Genomic DNA, 15135 nt, shown 5'->3' on the forward strand with positions numbered 1-15135 from the left:
TCGAAGACACCGACGTCGAGAACCACGTCGACCAGCTCGTCGACGAGCACATCATCGACGATAGTGTCGAAGCCCTCTAGGTCTACGGAGACACCTACGGCATCGCCGTCTACGGCGACTGTTTCCAAATCTTCATCGTCTACGCAGGGATCTGCATTAACAACAGCTTCAAGTTCTCTCTCCTTCGCCAACATGCCTTAAGTGCCCTTGGACACTTCAGTTTCGGCAATGAAGTCTACAGTCAGCATTGTGGAAGATTCCGCTTTCCACCTACAATCACCTGCTCTACAGCCACCATCTCAGTTGTTTGTGTCAGACCATGAGACGGAATCAGTTCCTGATGAAACTGTTTATGGTGACGCCCAGAGTCCATCGGATTTAATAATTAAATGCCAGGACACTACTTCTGAAGAAGAAGATGAAGATGAGCCGGTAGACCAGCACGAAGACCAATGCGTGCAGGTTCCCATGACCTCTATTCCAATGACGCTATTTTCCAACCTACAACATATGTTGGACGATTACAATAGACGATTTCCGCCTACCCCCCAGGGTACTCCGGTACATGGATCCTCTGACGTAGCAGTTTCATTTCAACCTCAGCAAACTTCTCCTAGGCAGTCTGCTCCTTCAGAACATTTGCGTGTACCTCTCTCCTCTAATCCACAATCACATATGGACGATGACTCAGAGCCAGAGAGAGAAGAAGGAGAGGTTAATCAGGATACGGAAGATGAACAGGATCCTTATATGGCGGAATTCGATGACTATCGGGTTCAGACGCCCTCGCCACAACAGGGCGCTTCAAGTGATTCACCTCCGGTGGACATCGCTAGTTTTCATAAACTAATGGACAAAGCGGCGGACCGCTTTAAGTTGACAAGGGTCCAGCGAGATGAAGACTGTTTCCTTTATGATTTTAAAAGTCAGCCCTATAAACAAGTGCATACCGTACCAATTATAGAATTTATTTGGAAAGAAGGGCAAAAGATTATGCAGGCTCCTAACTCCTTGCCTGCCCAAATACCTAGATTGGAGAAAAAGTATAAGGCCCCAACGGGCTCGCCTGCATGTCTGCTCTCTCATCCGAAGCCAGACTCCGTGGTGACTCAGGCAGCACAACGCCGTGCGCGCAACCCTGCAGCGCCTGTCACTTCCCCTCCCGATAGAGAGGGTCGGCGATTGGATGCAATTGGAAAGAAATTTTCGTCCATGGCGTCAACTTCAGCCCGTGCCCCAAATGCTCTCGCTATTTTGGGCCGTTTTGACCGACAAATGTGGTCAGACATTTCCGTCTTCCTTGCACAGTTTCCGGAAACATCCAAAGCGGAAGCGCTCCAGGTCCTTCAGGATGGACAAAGAGCTTCAGAGGAAATAATTGACTGCGCTATGGACGTGGCAAATACTGCATTCCGTATCCTGGCCAGTGCTGCGGCGCTCCGACGCCAAGGATGGTTAAAATCTACGTCATTCAGGCAAGAGGTCCAGTCAAAAATAATTGACATGCCGTATGATGGCGAATCTTTGTTTGGTTCTCAAATCGACACCTCTTTGGAGACCATAAAGAAGGATACCGACACGGCAAAGTCGCTTGGGTCCTTACAATTCAAGAAACAGCCCTTTCGTGGAGCGAGGGGACGGGGCACCTCGTCCAATTTTTCACGAGGAGGACCGTCACAGTACCGCCAGTACACTCAAGGGAACCAACGGTACTCACATCAGAAGTCTTCTTGTCAACACCATTCCAGATCCTATAGAGGAAAGTCCAATTATAGAGGTTCCAACAATACCAACAAACGGCAATGACTTTCCAGTTCATCAGGATGTTGGAGGTCGAATCTCGCAGTTCTACTCTCAGTGGTCTCAAATAACGTCAGACCAATGGGTTTTGGACATTGTGCGCAAGGGTCACGCCTTGGAGTTCACAGAGTTTCCTCCTCATTCTCCACCTTCGGGTCCGCCACCTCCCCATCTAGAAGAACTACAACATCAAGTTCTACTATTGTTAACAAAGGGTGCAGTCGAAGTGGTTCCTGTATCTCAGCGAGGGAAAGGTTTCTATTCGAGGTTTTTCCTCATTCTAAAGAAGACGGGGGAGTGGCGTCCCATTATGGACTTGAGGAAACTCAATCTGTTCCTAAAACCACAATCCTTCCGCATGTTGACGTTGTCAGAAGTCTTGCGACTTCTCTGCAGCGGCGATTTTTTAACGACAATAGACCTGCAAGACGCCTATTTTCATGTACCAATTATCTATCCCTCAACATCGGCAGTACTTGAGATTCAAGGTGGGACACAATCACTATCAGTTCAAAGTCCTACCTTTTGGCCTCAGATCAGCTCCTCGTGTATTCACGAAAGTTCTGGCCCCGGTCATGGCTTATCTGCGTCTTCAGGGAGTCCTGATATTTCCTTACCTGGACGATTGTCTTCTAAAATCCAAATCCTCAATCCAATTGGATCACGACACACGTTTTTGCCAAACCCTGTTCAAGTCTCTAGCGTCGACCATCAATGTGGAGAAGTCACACTTCACACCTCTGCGAACCAGGACATTCCTCGGAGCTGTCATAGACACGGACGTGTCAAAAGCGTTCATCTCCGCCGAACGGAGACAGAAGATAGTTCATCTGGTCTCCACCATCAGATCAAGAAAGTCAGTTTCAGTGCGAATGTTAAAATCATTTCTGGGGATGGCATCATCTTGTATCGCACTGATCCCGAATTGCAGGTTACGTACCCGTCCTATACAGGAGGAATTAGACCTACAATGGCGACAGGTATCCGGGTCGTTCAACAATCAGGTGACAGTCACACCCTGCATGAAGAACAGTCTGCTCTGGTGGGAGCAACGAACCAATTTGATCGAAGGGGTCTCCTTCCTTGCCCAGCCTCCAGATCTGACATTGACCACGGATGCGTCCATGGACGGATGGGGAGCCCATCTCCTGGACCTTTCCATCAAGGGAAAATGGACGACGATTCAGAAAACCTGGCATATCAACAGGTTAGAGTTGCTAGCAATCTTCCTAGCGCTCAAGGCTTTCTTACCTGTGGTGCACGGAGAATCAGTGCTGGTTCAAACGGACCACACCACCAGCATGCACTACATGAACAAACTGGGCGGCACGAAATCTCAGCCTCTGTCTCGTCTTGCTCAAAGAATTTGGGAGTGGGCACTTCGTCACCACATTTCTTTGACAGCAGTCCATCTGCCGGGAGCATCAAACATACTGGCGGATTCCCTGAGCAGGTCTGCGTCATCCACTCACGAATGGGAGTTACACCAGCCGACTCTGGACCTAGTGTTCCATCAATGGGGTCATCCCAAGATAGACCTCTTTGCCACTCCAGTGAATCGGAAGTGCCAGGCTTTCGCCAGTTGGCATCCTCATCCAGAATCCAGCGGCAATGCCCTACTCATGGATTGGAGCGGCCTGTTTGCTTATGCGTTTCCACCGATCCCATTGGTGCCAAGAACGTTGTGGAAGATGCGCAGGCAACCCTGCCGCTTGATTCTAATCGCTCCACGTTGGCCCAGGCAGGCTTGGTTTTCAGAACTCCTTCTAATGTCACAATGCAAGCCCATTCGTCTACATCCACGTCCGGACCTCCTGACGATGGACGACGGACAAATTTGCCATCCAGACCCGTCGACGCTTCAATTGTCGGCATGGAACCTGAATACGTTGAATTTGCCTCTTTAAGTATACCCCAAGAATGTAGAGACATCCTAGCGTCTGCTAGAGCGCCATCAACCATCAAAACATATAGGTTAAAGTGGAAACGTTTCTGTCATTGGTGCGCAGCATCCAACGTACACCCAATCAAGTCCACTCCAGACCAACTTTTACCATTCTTTCTAAGTCTTGCTCAGTCTGGTCTTTCACATGCCACATTGAAAGTCTTTTTGGCGGCCATTTCGCGCTACCGCCATGATGGCTCTTCGTCTCTCTGTTCATCCAGAATCATCCGACAGTTCTTTAAAGGACTTTTCAGGAAGTTCCCTCCGTTAAGGCGCCCTCCTCCAGCATGGCACCTCAACGTGGTATTATTACAACTTCTGAAACCTCCATTTGAGCCAATTCATCGATCACACCTCAAGTTTCTTACCTGGAAAGTCGCCTTGCTTTTGGCTTTGACATCATCTCGTCGTGTAAGTGACTTACACACTTTTACCATCAAACCTCCGTATTTACAGTTCAAGCCCGATGGAGTGTCACTTCGTACTAATCCTTCTTTTCTACCAAAAGTACCTACTGACTTTCATTTGAATGAGCCTGTCTTCTTAAAGACTTTTTTCCCGGATCCTAAATCTCCTGCAGAACAACGACTACATTCTTTAGACATAAAACGTTGTCTAAAATTCTACATTTCAAGAACAGCCCCTTTCCGTAAATCTGATCAGCTATTTATAGCATATGGGCTACTGCGAAAAGGGCATTCAGTGACTAAACAAACAGTAGCACGATGGCTCTCTTCAGCCATATCATTTTGCCATCAGCAGGCTGGCAGGCCTTTACCTACTCCAGTGAAGGCACATTCTACAAGGGCGATGGCATCGTCCACCGCGTTGTTTGCCGGAGTGCCTCTACACCAGATTTGTCGAGCAGCGACATGGTCCAGCAGGCACACCTTTACCAGACATTATTGTTTGGAAGCTGTCAACGAGGCGGATACCGCAGTGGGGCAAGCAGTGCTTTGTCATCTTTTCAAATAAGGTGAGCCTCTGTTTCCCTCCTCCATTCTTGAGATTGCTTTGCTTTTAAGCTATATGTTCTTCAATTGTTTGAAAATGTTGCAATCTCAGCTCTAGGAGGTTACTGCTATCTATTCTATTCAAGCATGTGAATCTATGAAAGACACCCCTAATACTGGAGAAGAACAATTGTTACTTACCTGTAAACAGGTGGTTCTCCAGTATTGGTGTCTTTCATAGATTCACATGCGACCCACCCATCCTCCCCTCATAGGCTCTTATTCTTCTCCTCATGCGCTATTATTACTAGTGCCACGAAAATCTGAGGGCTTGAGCTTCTGAGGAGAAGGTTCTAGAGGGTGCTTGAGCCTGATTGGCTGCAGTTTGGACTAACATAATGACACTGATATGTTGCAAATGAGTTTTTTTCTCTCTAATGCATTCCTATGTAGCAACCTTTGTGAAGGTTTTCAGTATATATTTTATCTGTTTTTTCTACTTATTATGATACTATATTATATATATATATATTAGCATTATTGCTATTTTATTTACCGTGGGACTCCCACTTCGACGACGGGGAATATTCAAGCATGTGAATCTATGAAAGACACCAATACTGGAGAACCACCTGTTTACAGGTAAGTAACAATTGTTCATATGCGTGTCAGTGAAATCATTTAATAAAATACACTGTGAGATTATTTAAAAATTCAGGTCATATATGTATAAACAGCCACGTATATGCAGTGTACAAAAAGTAATAAAACAAACGTTGCAAAAAAACGTAAAAAAGCAATTATAGCGCAGGCTCAAAGAAGACAATTGTCTGATGCATGGAGGAGACTAAAATCTGTTTGGAAATGCCTAAGAATATATACTGTTTGACGAGTGGATCCGTAGAGAATCAAAGAAGGAAGAGAAGGACCATAGGTTTCATATTCTTATAAATAAGACCCAAGTATTTACATTGGGAATGGGGATTAAATGATAGAAGTATCAACTGCCAAATACCTGAACCTAAGTCGCTCGCTCTCATACTGTTTTTTTCTGGATTTTGGAAATGCAACAATTAACCTGCTGACAAAATAAAAGGTAAATGTGCTGATTTAAGTAATGCTGCATGAATGCTAGTGAGTGGGAAAGCTGCTTAAAGAGTTTAGAAGGGGGAGGAATGTTCCCAGTGCCTTGTCCTTATAGTTTAAACAGCTGCTGGGAGAGGAATTGGGGATGCACAGGCACAGCTTGTAGTTTCATGGCGTCTGTTGTGGGCTCTGTATGGGGTGGATCGACAAATTATTTAAAACTGTGGTGCACTTTAGCACAACAAACAAATGGGTGGGCGGGGTGTTGTCGATTATAGCATGTGCTATTATTATTATTCACTTATTGTCCCATGTGCTTTTCCTTAACTATACCATGTTGTACTTGCCAAATGGTATTACGATGTTATGTTAAAATGTGGACATTATACGTGTGTACGGCACTGGAGAGAGTTGCTTATGTGCTGCTCTGTGTTCAGCTGGGTCATTACATGCAATACAAAGCTTAACTTAGACTAGCGTGTGAGCGGAAATTATTACAATTAATGGCGATGAGCTGCTCAAGGCCTCAGCAATGGAACCCATCGTGTTGGATGAAAGGGTAAGGCACAGTGCAATTTTGAAGTACATACTTTTGTGAAGAATACAGAAGAAAATGAGATCCGTCCGAAACAGAAAATTTAAACAAGTGTTCGGTTGAAAACGAGGAACGTCCAAAACAGAAAATCAGTCAGAAAATTATAGTGCATGTTCGGATGCAGGCTTCTACTAAATAAACAATATTGGATGAATGTACATTGAATGGCAGTTAAATCCATGTGGCAGTTGATTCCATTCAGGAGAGAAGAGCCCCGGGCACAGAGTGAGTGAAAGCGGAAACCCTGTGACGTAGTTACTACGAGGCAAGTAACTGGAGGTGTCTCACGCATTGTTAAACAACGTGGAGGCCAGTTCGGAAGGAAAACAAGTTAAACAAGTTCAATAAGGAGACACGGCCTGGCGACCGTGAAACTGAAAGCACGGCCGGTCGGCCGTGAAAGCCTTGGATGATGCAGGGGGTGGAGCGGCACCAAGCTGGGCAACAGAAGGCTGGCGATTTGATGCTGTGCACGTGCATTTTAGGTCAATGCGCTTGCGCATTGACCTAAAAGCGCACGGGCACAGCATCAAATCGCCAGTCTAGGTAAGGTCTGTTTAAGCCCCTATAGCCTCGCTCCGCTCAAGGCGCATGCGCATTGAGAGGCGAGACCTAACAAGCACTGGCGTTGCCAATAGGTCTCGCAGTAGGAAAGTTGGAGCTATTGGTTTTGTAAATGACAAAGCCCTTTATGTATTTAAAATGATAACCAAAGTGAAAGGCATTGTTATTTGCAATTGTAATGGCTCCAACTGTCGTACTGCGAGACCTATTGGCAACGTGAGTGGTTTTTCGTGTGTGAGTGGCGTTGTGTGTGTGAGTGGCGTTGTGTGTGTGAGTGGCGTTGCGTGTGTGAGTGGCGTTGCGTGTGTGAGTGGCGTTGCGTGTGTGAGTGGCGTTGCGTGTGTGTGAGTGGCGTTGCGTGTGTGAGTGGCGTTGCATGTGTGAGTGGCGTTGCATGTGTGAGTGGCGTTGCATGTGTGCGTAGTTGAGTGGCGTTGCGTAGTTGAGTGGCGTTGCGTAGTTGAGTGGCGTTGCGTAGTTGAGTGGCGTTGCGTAGTTGAGTGGCGTTGCGTAGTTGCGTGGCGTTGCGTAGTTGAGCGGCGTTGCGTGTAGTTGCGTGGCGTTGCGTAGTTGCGTGGCGTTGCGTAGTTGCGTGGCGTTGCGTAGTTGCGTGGCGTTGCGTAGTTGCGTGGTGTTGCGTAGTTGCGTGGCGTTGCGTAGTTGAGTGGCGTTGCGTAGTTGAGTGGCGTTGCGTAGTTGAGTGGCGTTGCGTAGTTGAGTGGCGTTGCATGTGTGAGTGGCGTTGCATGTGTGAGTGGCGTTGCATGTGTGAGTGGCGTTGCGTTGTTGCGTGGCGTTGCGTAGTTGCGTGGCATTGCGGCGTTGCGTAGTTGCGCGGCGTTGCGTAGTTGCGCGGCGTTGCGTAGTTGAGCGGCGTTGCGTAGTTGAGCGGCGTTGCGTAGTTGAGCGGCGTTGCGTAGTTGAGCGGCGTTGCGTAGTTGAGCGGCGTTGCGTAGTTGAGTGGTTTTGCATGTGTGAGTGGCGTTGCGTTGTTGCGTGGCGTTGCGTAGTTGCGTGGCATTGCGGCGTTGCGTAGTTGCGCGGCGTTGCGTAGTTGAGTGGCGTGGCGTAGTTGATTGGCGTTGCGTAGTTGAGTGGCGTTGCGTAGTTGAGTGGCGTTGCGTAGTTGAGTGGCGTTGCGTAGTTGAGTGGCGTTGCGTTGTTGCGTGGCGTTGCGTTGTTGCGTGGCGTTGCGTTGTTGCTTGTTGTAAATATTTTTGTCCACCCTAAGCGTGGAAGGGTATTCTCAGATGTGAGACCCTTGCTCATTGCACCATCAGGATTCAAGCAAACCGGGCCGAAGACGGCTGTAATGCCAGAAACCGGTCCCCGGGAGCTTGTTTCCTTCCCAGTGTAAGAATTGGCTTCTGTAGTTTGGTTTGCCCTGTTCCCATCATGCACTGGGACAGGAACAGACTAATTTGCATACAGCCAGGTTCTGAAACTGGGATGGTGCAGTGAGCTAAAAAACGGTGTTGGATCTAGCCCTGATCTCTTGACTGGGTGAGAGCTTTCTGCTTAATTCAGAGACTCTGTCCCTCACCACCCCTTGTTGTAAATATTTTTGTCCACCCTAAGCGTGGAAGGGTATTCTCAGATGTGAGACCCTTGCTCATTGCACCATCAGGATTCAAGCAAACCGGGCCGAAGACGGCTGTAATGCCAGAAACCGGTCCCCGGGAGCTTGTTTCCTTCCCAGTGTAAGAATTGGCTTCTGTAGTTTGGTTTGCCCTGTTCCCATCATGCACTGGGACAGGAACAGACTAATTTGCATACAGCCAGGTTCTGAAACTGGGATGGTGCAGTGAGCTAAAAAACGGTGTTGGATCTAGCCCTGATCTCTTGACTGGGTGAGAGCTTTCTGCTTAATTCAGAGACTCTGTCCCTCACCACCCCTTGTTGTAAATATTTTTGTCCACCCTAAGCGTGGAAGGGTATTCTCAGATGTGAGACCCTTGCTCATTGCACCATCAGGATTCAAGCAAACCGGGCCGAAGACGGCTGTAATGCCAGAAACCGGTCCCCGGGAGCTTGTTTCCTTCCCAGTGTAAGAATTGGCTTCTGTAGTTTGGTTTGCCCTGTTCCCATCATGCACTGGGACAGGAACAGACTAATTTGCATACAGCCAGGTTCTGAAACTGGGATGGTGCAGTGAGCTAAAAAACGGTGTTGGATCTAGCCCTGATCTCTTGACTGGGTGAGAGCTTTCTGCTTAATTCAGAGACTCTGTCCCTCACCACCCCTTGTTGTAAATATTTTTGTCCACCCTAAGCGTGGAAGGGTATTCTCAGATGTGAGACCCTTGCTCATTGCACCATCAGGATTCAAGCAAACCGGGCCGAAGACGGCTGTAATGCCAGAAACCGGTCCCCGGGAGCTTGTTTCCTTCCCAGTGTAAGAATTGGCTTCTGTAGTTTGGTTTGCCCTGTTCCCATCATGCACTGGGACAGGAACAGACTAATTTGCATACAGCCAGGTTCTGAAACTGGGATGGTGCAGTGAGCTAAAAAACGGTGTTGGATCTAGCCCTGATCTCTTGACTGGGTGAGAGCTTTCTGCTTAATTCAGAGACTCTGTCCCTCACCACCCCTTGTTGTAAATATTTTTGTCCACCCTAAGCGTGGAAGGGTATTCTCAGATGTGAGACCCTTGCTCATTGCACCATCAGGATTCAAGCAAACCGGGCCGAAGACGGCTGTAATGCCAGAAACCGGTCCCCGGGAGCTTGTTTCCTTCCCAGTGTAAGAATTGGCTTCTGTAGTTTGGTTTGCCCTGTTCCCATCATGCACTGGGACAGGAACAGACTAATTTGCATACAGCCAGGTTCTGAAACTGGGATGGTGCAGTGAGCTAAAAAACGGTGTTGGATCTAGCCCTGATCTCTTGACTGGGTGAGAGCTTTCTGCTTAATTCAGAGACTCTGTCCCTCACCACCCCTTGTTGTAAATATTTTTGTCCACCCTAAGCGTGGAAGGGTATTCTCAGATGTGAGACCCTTGCTCATTGCACCATCAGGATTCAAGCAAACCGGGCCGAAGACGGCTGTAATGCCAGAAACCGGTCCCCGGGAGCTTGTTTCCTTCCCAGTGTAAGAATTGGCTTCTGTAGTTTGGTTTGCCCTGTTCCCATCATGCACTGGGACAGGAACAGACTAATTTGCATACAGCCAGGTTCTGAAACTGGGATGGTGCAGTGAGCTAAAAAACGGTGTTGGATCTAGCCCTGATCTCTTGACTGGGTGAGAGCTTTCTGCTTAATTCAGAGACTCTGTCCCTCACCACCCCTTGTTGTAAATATTTTTGTCCACCCTAAGCGTGGAAGGGTATTCTCAGATGTGAGACCCTTGCTCATTGCACCATCAGGATTCAAGCAAACCGGGCCGAAGACGGCTGTAATGCCAGAAACCGGTCCCCGGGAGCTTGTTTCCTTCCCAGTGTAAGAATTGGCTTCTGTAGTTTGGTTTGCCCTGTTCCCATCATGCACTGGGACAGGAACAGACTAATTTGCATACAGCCAGGTTCTGAAACTGGGATGGTGCAGTGAGCTAAAAAACGGTGTTGGATCTAGCCCTGATCTCTTGACTGGGTGAGAGCTTTCTGCTTAATTCAGAGACTCTGTCCCTCACCACCCCTTGTTGTAAATATTTTTGTCCACCCTAAGCGTGGAAGGGTATTCTCAGATGTGAGACCCTTGCTCATTGCACCATCAGGATTCAAGCAAACCGGGCCGAAGACGGCTGTAATGCCAGAAACCGGTCCCCGGGAGCTTGTTTCCTTCCCAGTGTAAGAATTGGCTTCTGTAGTTTGGTTTGCCCTGTTCCCATCATGCACTGGGACAGGAACAGACTAATTTGCATACAGCCAGGTTCTGAAACTGGGATGGTGCAGTGAGCTAAAAAACGGTGTTGGATCTAGCCCTGATCTCTTGACTGGGTGAGAGCTTTCTGCTTAATTCAGAGACTCTGTCCCTCACCACCCCTTGTTGTAAATATTTTTGTCCACCCTAAGCGTGGAAGGGTATTCTCAGATGTGAGACCCTTGCTCATTGCACCATCAGGATTCAAGCAAACCGGGCCGAAGACGGCTGTAATGCCAGAAACCGGTCCCCGGGAGCTTGTTTCCTTCCCAGTGTAAGAATTGGCTTCTGTAGTTTGGTTTGCCCTGTTCCCATCATGCACTGGGACAGGAACAGACTAATTTGCATACAGCCAGGTTCTGAAACTGGGATGGTGCAGTGAGCTAAAAAACGGTGTTGGATCTAGCCCTGATCTCTTGACTGGGTGAGAGCTTTCTGCTTAATTCAGAGACTCTGTCCCTCACCACCCCTTGTTGTAAATATTTTTGTCCACCCTAAGCGTGGAAGGGTATTCTCAGATGTGAGACCCTTGCTCATTGCACCATCAGGATTCAAGCAAACCGGGCCGAAGACGGCTGTAATGCCAGAAACCGGTCCCCGGGAGCTTGTTTCCTTCCCAGTGTAAGAATTGGCTTCTGTAGTTTGGTTTGCCCTGTTCCCATCATGCACTGGGACAGGAACAGACTAATTTGCATACAGCCAGGTTCTGAAACTGGGATGGTGCAGTGAGCTAAAAAACGGTGTTGGATCTAGCCCTGATCTCTTGACTGGGTGAGAGCTTTCTGCTTAATTCAGAGACTCTGTCCCTCACCACCCCTTGTTGTAAATATTTTTGTCCACCCTAAGCGTGGAAGGGTATTCTCAGATGTGAGACCCTTGCTCATTGCACCATCAGGATTCAAGCAAACCGGGCCGAAGACGGCTGTAATGCCAGAAACCGGTCCCCGGGAGCTTGTTTCCTTCCCAGTGTAAGAATTGGCTTCTGTAGTTTGGTTTGCCCTGTTCCCATCATGCACTGGGACAGGAACAGACTAATTTGCATACAGCCAGGTTCTGAAACTGGGATGGTGCAGTGAGCTAAAAAACGGTGTTGGATCTAGCCCTGATCTCTTGACTGGGTGAGAGCTTTCTGCTTAATTCAGAGACTCTGTCCCTCACCACCCCTTGTTGTAAATATTTTTGTCCACCCTAAGCGTGGAAGGGTATTCTCAGATGTGAGACCCTTGCTCATTGCACCATCAGGATTCAAGCAAACCGGGCCGAAGACGGCTGTAATGCCAGAAACCGGTCCCCGGGAGCTTGTTTCCTTCCCAGTGTAAGAATTGGCTTCTGTAGTTTGGTTTGCCCTGTTCCCATCATGCACTGGGACAGGAACAGACTAATTTGCATACAGCCAGGTTCTGAAACTGGGATGGTGCAGTGAGCTAAAAAACGGTGTTGGATCTAGCCCTGATCTCTTGACTGGGTGAGAGCTTTCTGCTTAATTCAGAGACTCTGTCCCTCACCACCCCTTGTTGTAAATATTTTTGTCCACCCTAAGCGTGGAAGGGTATTCTCAGATGTGAGACCCTTGCTCATTGCACCATCAGGATTCAAGCAAACCGGGCCGAAGACGGCTGTAATGCCAGAAACCGGTCCCCGGGAGCTTGTTTCCTTCCCAGTGTAAGAATTGGCTTCTGTAGTTTGGTTTGCCCTGTTCCCATCATGCACTGGGACAGGAACAGACTAATTTGCATACAGCCAGGTTCTGAAACTGGGATGGTGCAGTGAGCTAAAAAACGGTGTTGGATCTAGCCCTGATCTCTTGACTGGGTGAGAGCTTTCTGCTTAATTCAGAGACTCTGTCCCTCACCACCCCTTGTTGTAAATATTTTTGTCCACCCTAAGCGTGGAAGGGTATTCTCAGATGTGAGACCCTTGCTCATTGCACCATCAGGATTCAAGCAAACCGGGCCGAAGACGGCTGTAATGCCAGAAACCGGTCCCCGGGAGCTTGTTTCCTTCCCAGTGTAAGAATTGGCTTCTGTAGTTTGGTTTGCCCTGTTCCCATCATGCACTGGGACAGGAACAGACTAATTTGCATACAGCCAGGTTCTGAAACTGGGATGGTGCAGTGAGCTAAAAAACGGTGTTGGATCTAGCCCTGATCTCTTGACTGGGTGAGAGCTTTCTGCTTAATTCAGAGACTCTGTCCCTCACCACCCCTTGTTGTAAATATTGTTGCGTAGTTGAGTGGCGTTGCGTAGTTGAGTGGCGTTGCGTTGTTGCGTGGCGTTGCGTTGTTGCGTGGCGTTGCGTTGTTGCGTGGCGTTGCGTAGTTGCGTGGCGTTGCGTAGTTGCGTGGCGTTGCGTAGTTGCGTGGCGTTGCATGTGTGAGTGGCGTTGCGTAGTTGCGTGGCGTTGCGTAGTTGCGTTGCGTAGTTGCGTGGCGTTGCGGCGTTGCGTAGTTGCGCAGCGTTGCGTAGTTGAGTGGCGTTGCGTAGTTGAGTGGCGTTGCGTAGTTGAGTGGCGTTGCGTAGTTGAGTGGCGCTGTGTAGTTGAGTGGCGTTGCGTAGTTGCGTGGCGTTGCATGTGTGAGTGGCGTTGCGTTGTTGCGTGGCGTTGCGTAGTTGCGTGGCATTGCGGCGTTGCGTAGTTGCGCGGTGTTGCGTAGTTGAGCGGCGTTGCGTAGTTGAGCGGCGTTGCGTAGTTGAGTGGCGTTGCGTAGTTGAGTGGCGTTGCGTAGTTGAGTGGCGTTGCGTAGTTGCGTGGCGTTGCGTAGTTGCGTGGCGTTGCGTAGTTGCGTGGCGTTGCGTAGTTGCGTGGCGTTGCGTGGTTGAGTGGCGTTGCGTGGTTGAGTGGCGTTGCGTGGTTGAGTGGCGTTGCGTGGTTGAGTGGCGTTGCGTGGTTGAGTGGTGTTGCGTGGTTGAGTGGCGTTGCGTGGTTGAGTGGCGTTGCATGTGTCAGAGGCTAAATGTAGCACAGGGAGACCTCCAGTGGTAAGACAATCAAAAACAACTTAGAAAACATTTGACAGTATGAAGAGATCAAACTCATGAACAAGCGTGATACACCTCAGCTAAAAATCATGATAAATAACAACACACATTAGAAGTGAAACTGCAAGTACAGAAGGACCAGCTTTGCTTGTTTAAAACTCCCACTTCAGGCAGATGAGTGTAATGTGTAAAGCGTCTTGTGCACATGAGCAGATCGGAGTCTGGAAGCAAATACTAAGAAGAGGAATGACTGAGGCGCATTGGTGTGAAGCACATCAAAGGGCTTCTCCTCCCCTAATTAGCCGTTCTGGGGAAACTGAAAGTACGGCCGGCCTGCGGCCGGCCATGAATAATTAGGGGAGGAGAAGCCCTTTGATGTGCTGGGCTGGCTGGCCCTGAATGCGCGTGCATGTTATCACGTGGTTCACGGGCACTGCAAGAAAACCGCGGCTGAAAGCCCTTTGGTTTGAAGAGAAAATAGCCGACTTGAATTCTCCCCATTTCCCATTCCTGCGGAATGGTAAAGGCTCGACCTAAAAAGGGAGACGACATGAGACGGAATACACATGCAAATAAAATTATAAACAAAATGTTGCTTACCTGATCGCAAATAACAACAACTTCCTGGCAACTTAAATCTCGCAGACCACTCCTGCTAAAGGCACTTCGAAAAAGACGAAAACATCACGGGGGAAAAAAATAAAATAAACACACGCCCACAGCCGCATGACGTTTTAAAAGGGGCGGAAAGGGAAAAAAATCGGCGGAACGCCCACCAATCGCCTCGCACAATGACGGAAGCCTCTCTCTTCCAATGGCTAGCCTCCATTTATGGAGCTAGCCAATGGAAGACAGAGGCGGGACAACGCCCACATACTATTCTCATAAGATTTCGCCGCTGCTGCTGCGCAGCTTTCGACAGGCGAAACCTAATAAAAATGTATGAAACATTCTAGCATGGTGTAATCTTATTCTTTAAAAGAGAATAATACATTATCATTGTTATGGATATTGTGTCGTTTAAAAAGCTTGCAATAAAACTATGAAACTGTAAAACTGGGAGAGTAGATAGAGGAAACTGTATTGTGGTCACCATAATTGGCAGAGACAATTCCTGATATAATGCCAGGTCAGGGGAGCCAGTAGCATAAGAGATCAGAGTGCAGAGCATGCACAATGAGAAATTTCCTAGCTAACGTACAGGAAAGTTTCAATTCTATTAAGGAGGCGGAGACGAGGATTAGGCTGTCACTTTCTCCTTTATTTTACTCCAGCAGCCATTAAAAGGTATCAACAATCTCAACAAAACTACATTTCCCATGAGCATCAGGGAAAATGGAAATGGAAAATGTCCCAGCA

At 48.3% G+C, this 15135-nt stretch overlaps 1 protein-coding gene across 1 annotated transcript in view; it reads left to right on the forward strand.

The window, feature by feature from the left end:
* The window catches only part of LIN28B (lin-28 RNA binding posttranscriptional regulator B), a 694462-nt gene that overhangs the window by 118106 nt on the left and 561221 nt on the right, over window positions 1-15135 (forward strand). The gene's annotated exons all lie outside the window — the stretch shown is intronic.

Source organism: Lissotriton vulgaris, chromosome 6 (assembly GCF_964263255.1).
Source record: "Lissotriton vulgaris chromosome 6, aLisVul1.2, whole genome shotgun sequence".
Classification (NCBI taxonomy): Eukaryota; Metazoa; Chordata; class Amphibia; order Caudata; family Salamandridae; genus Lissotriton; species Lissotriton vulgaris.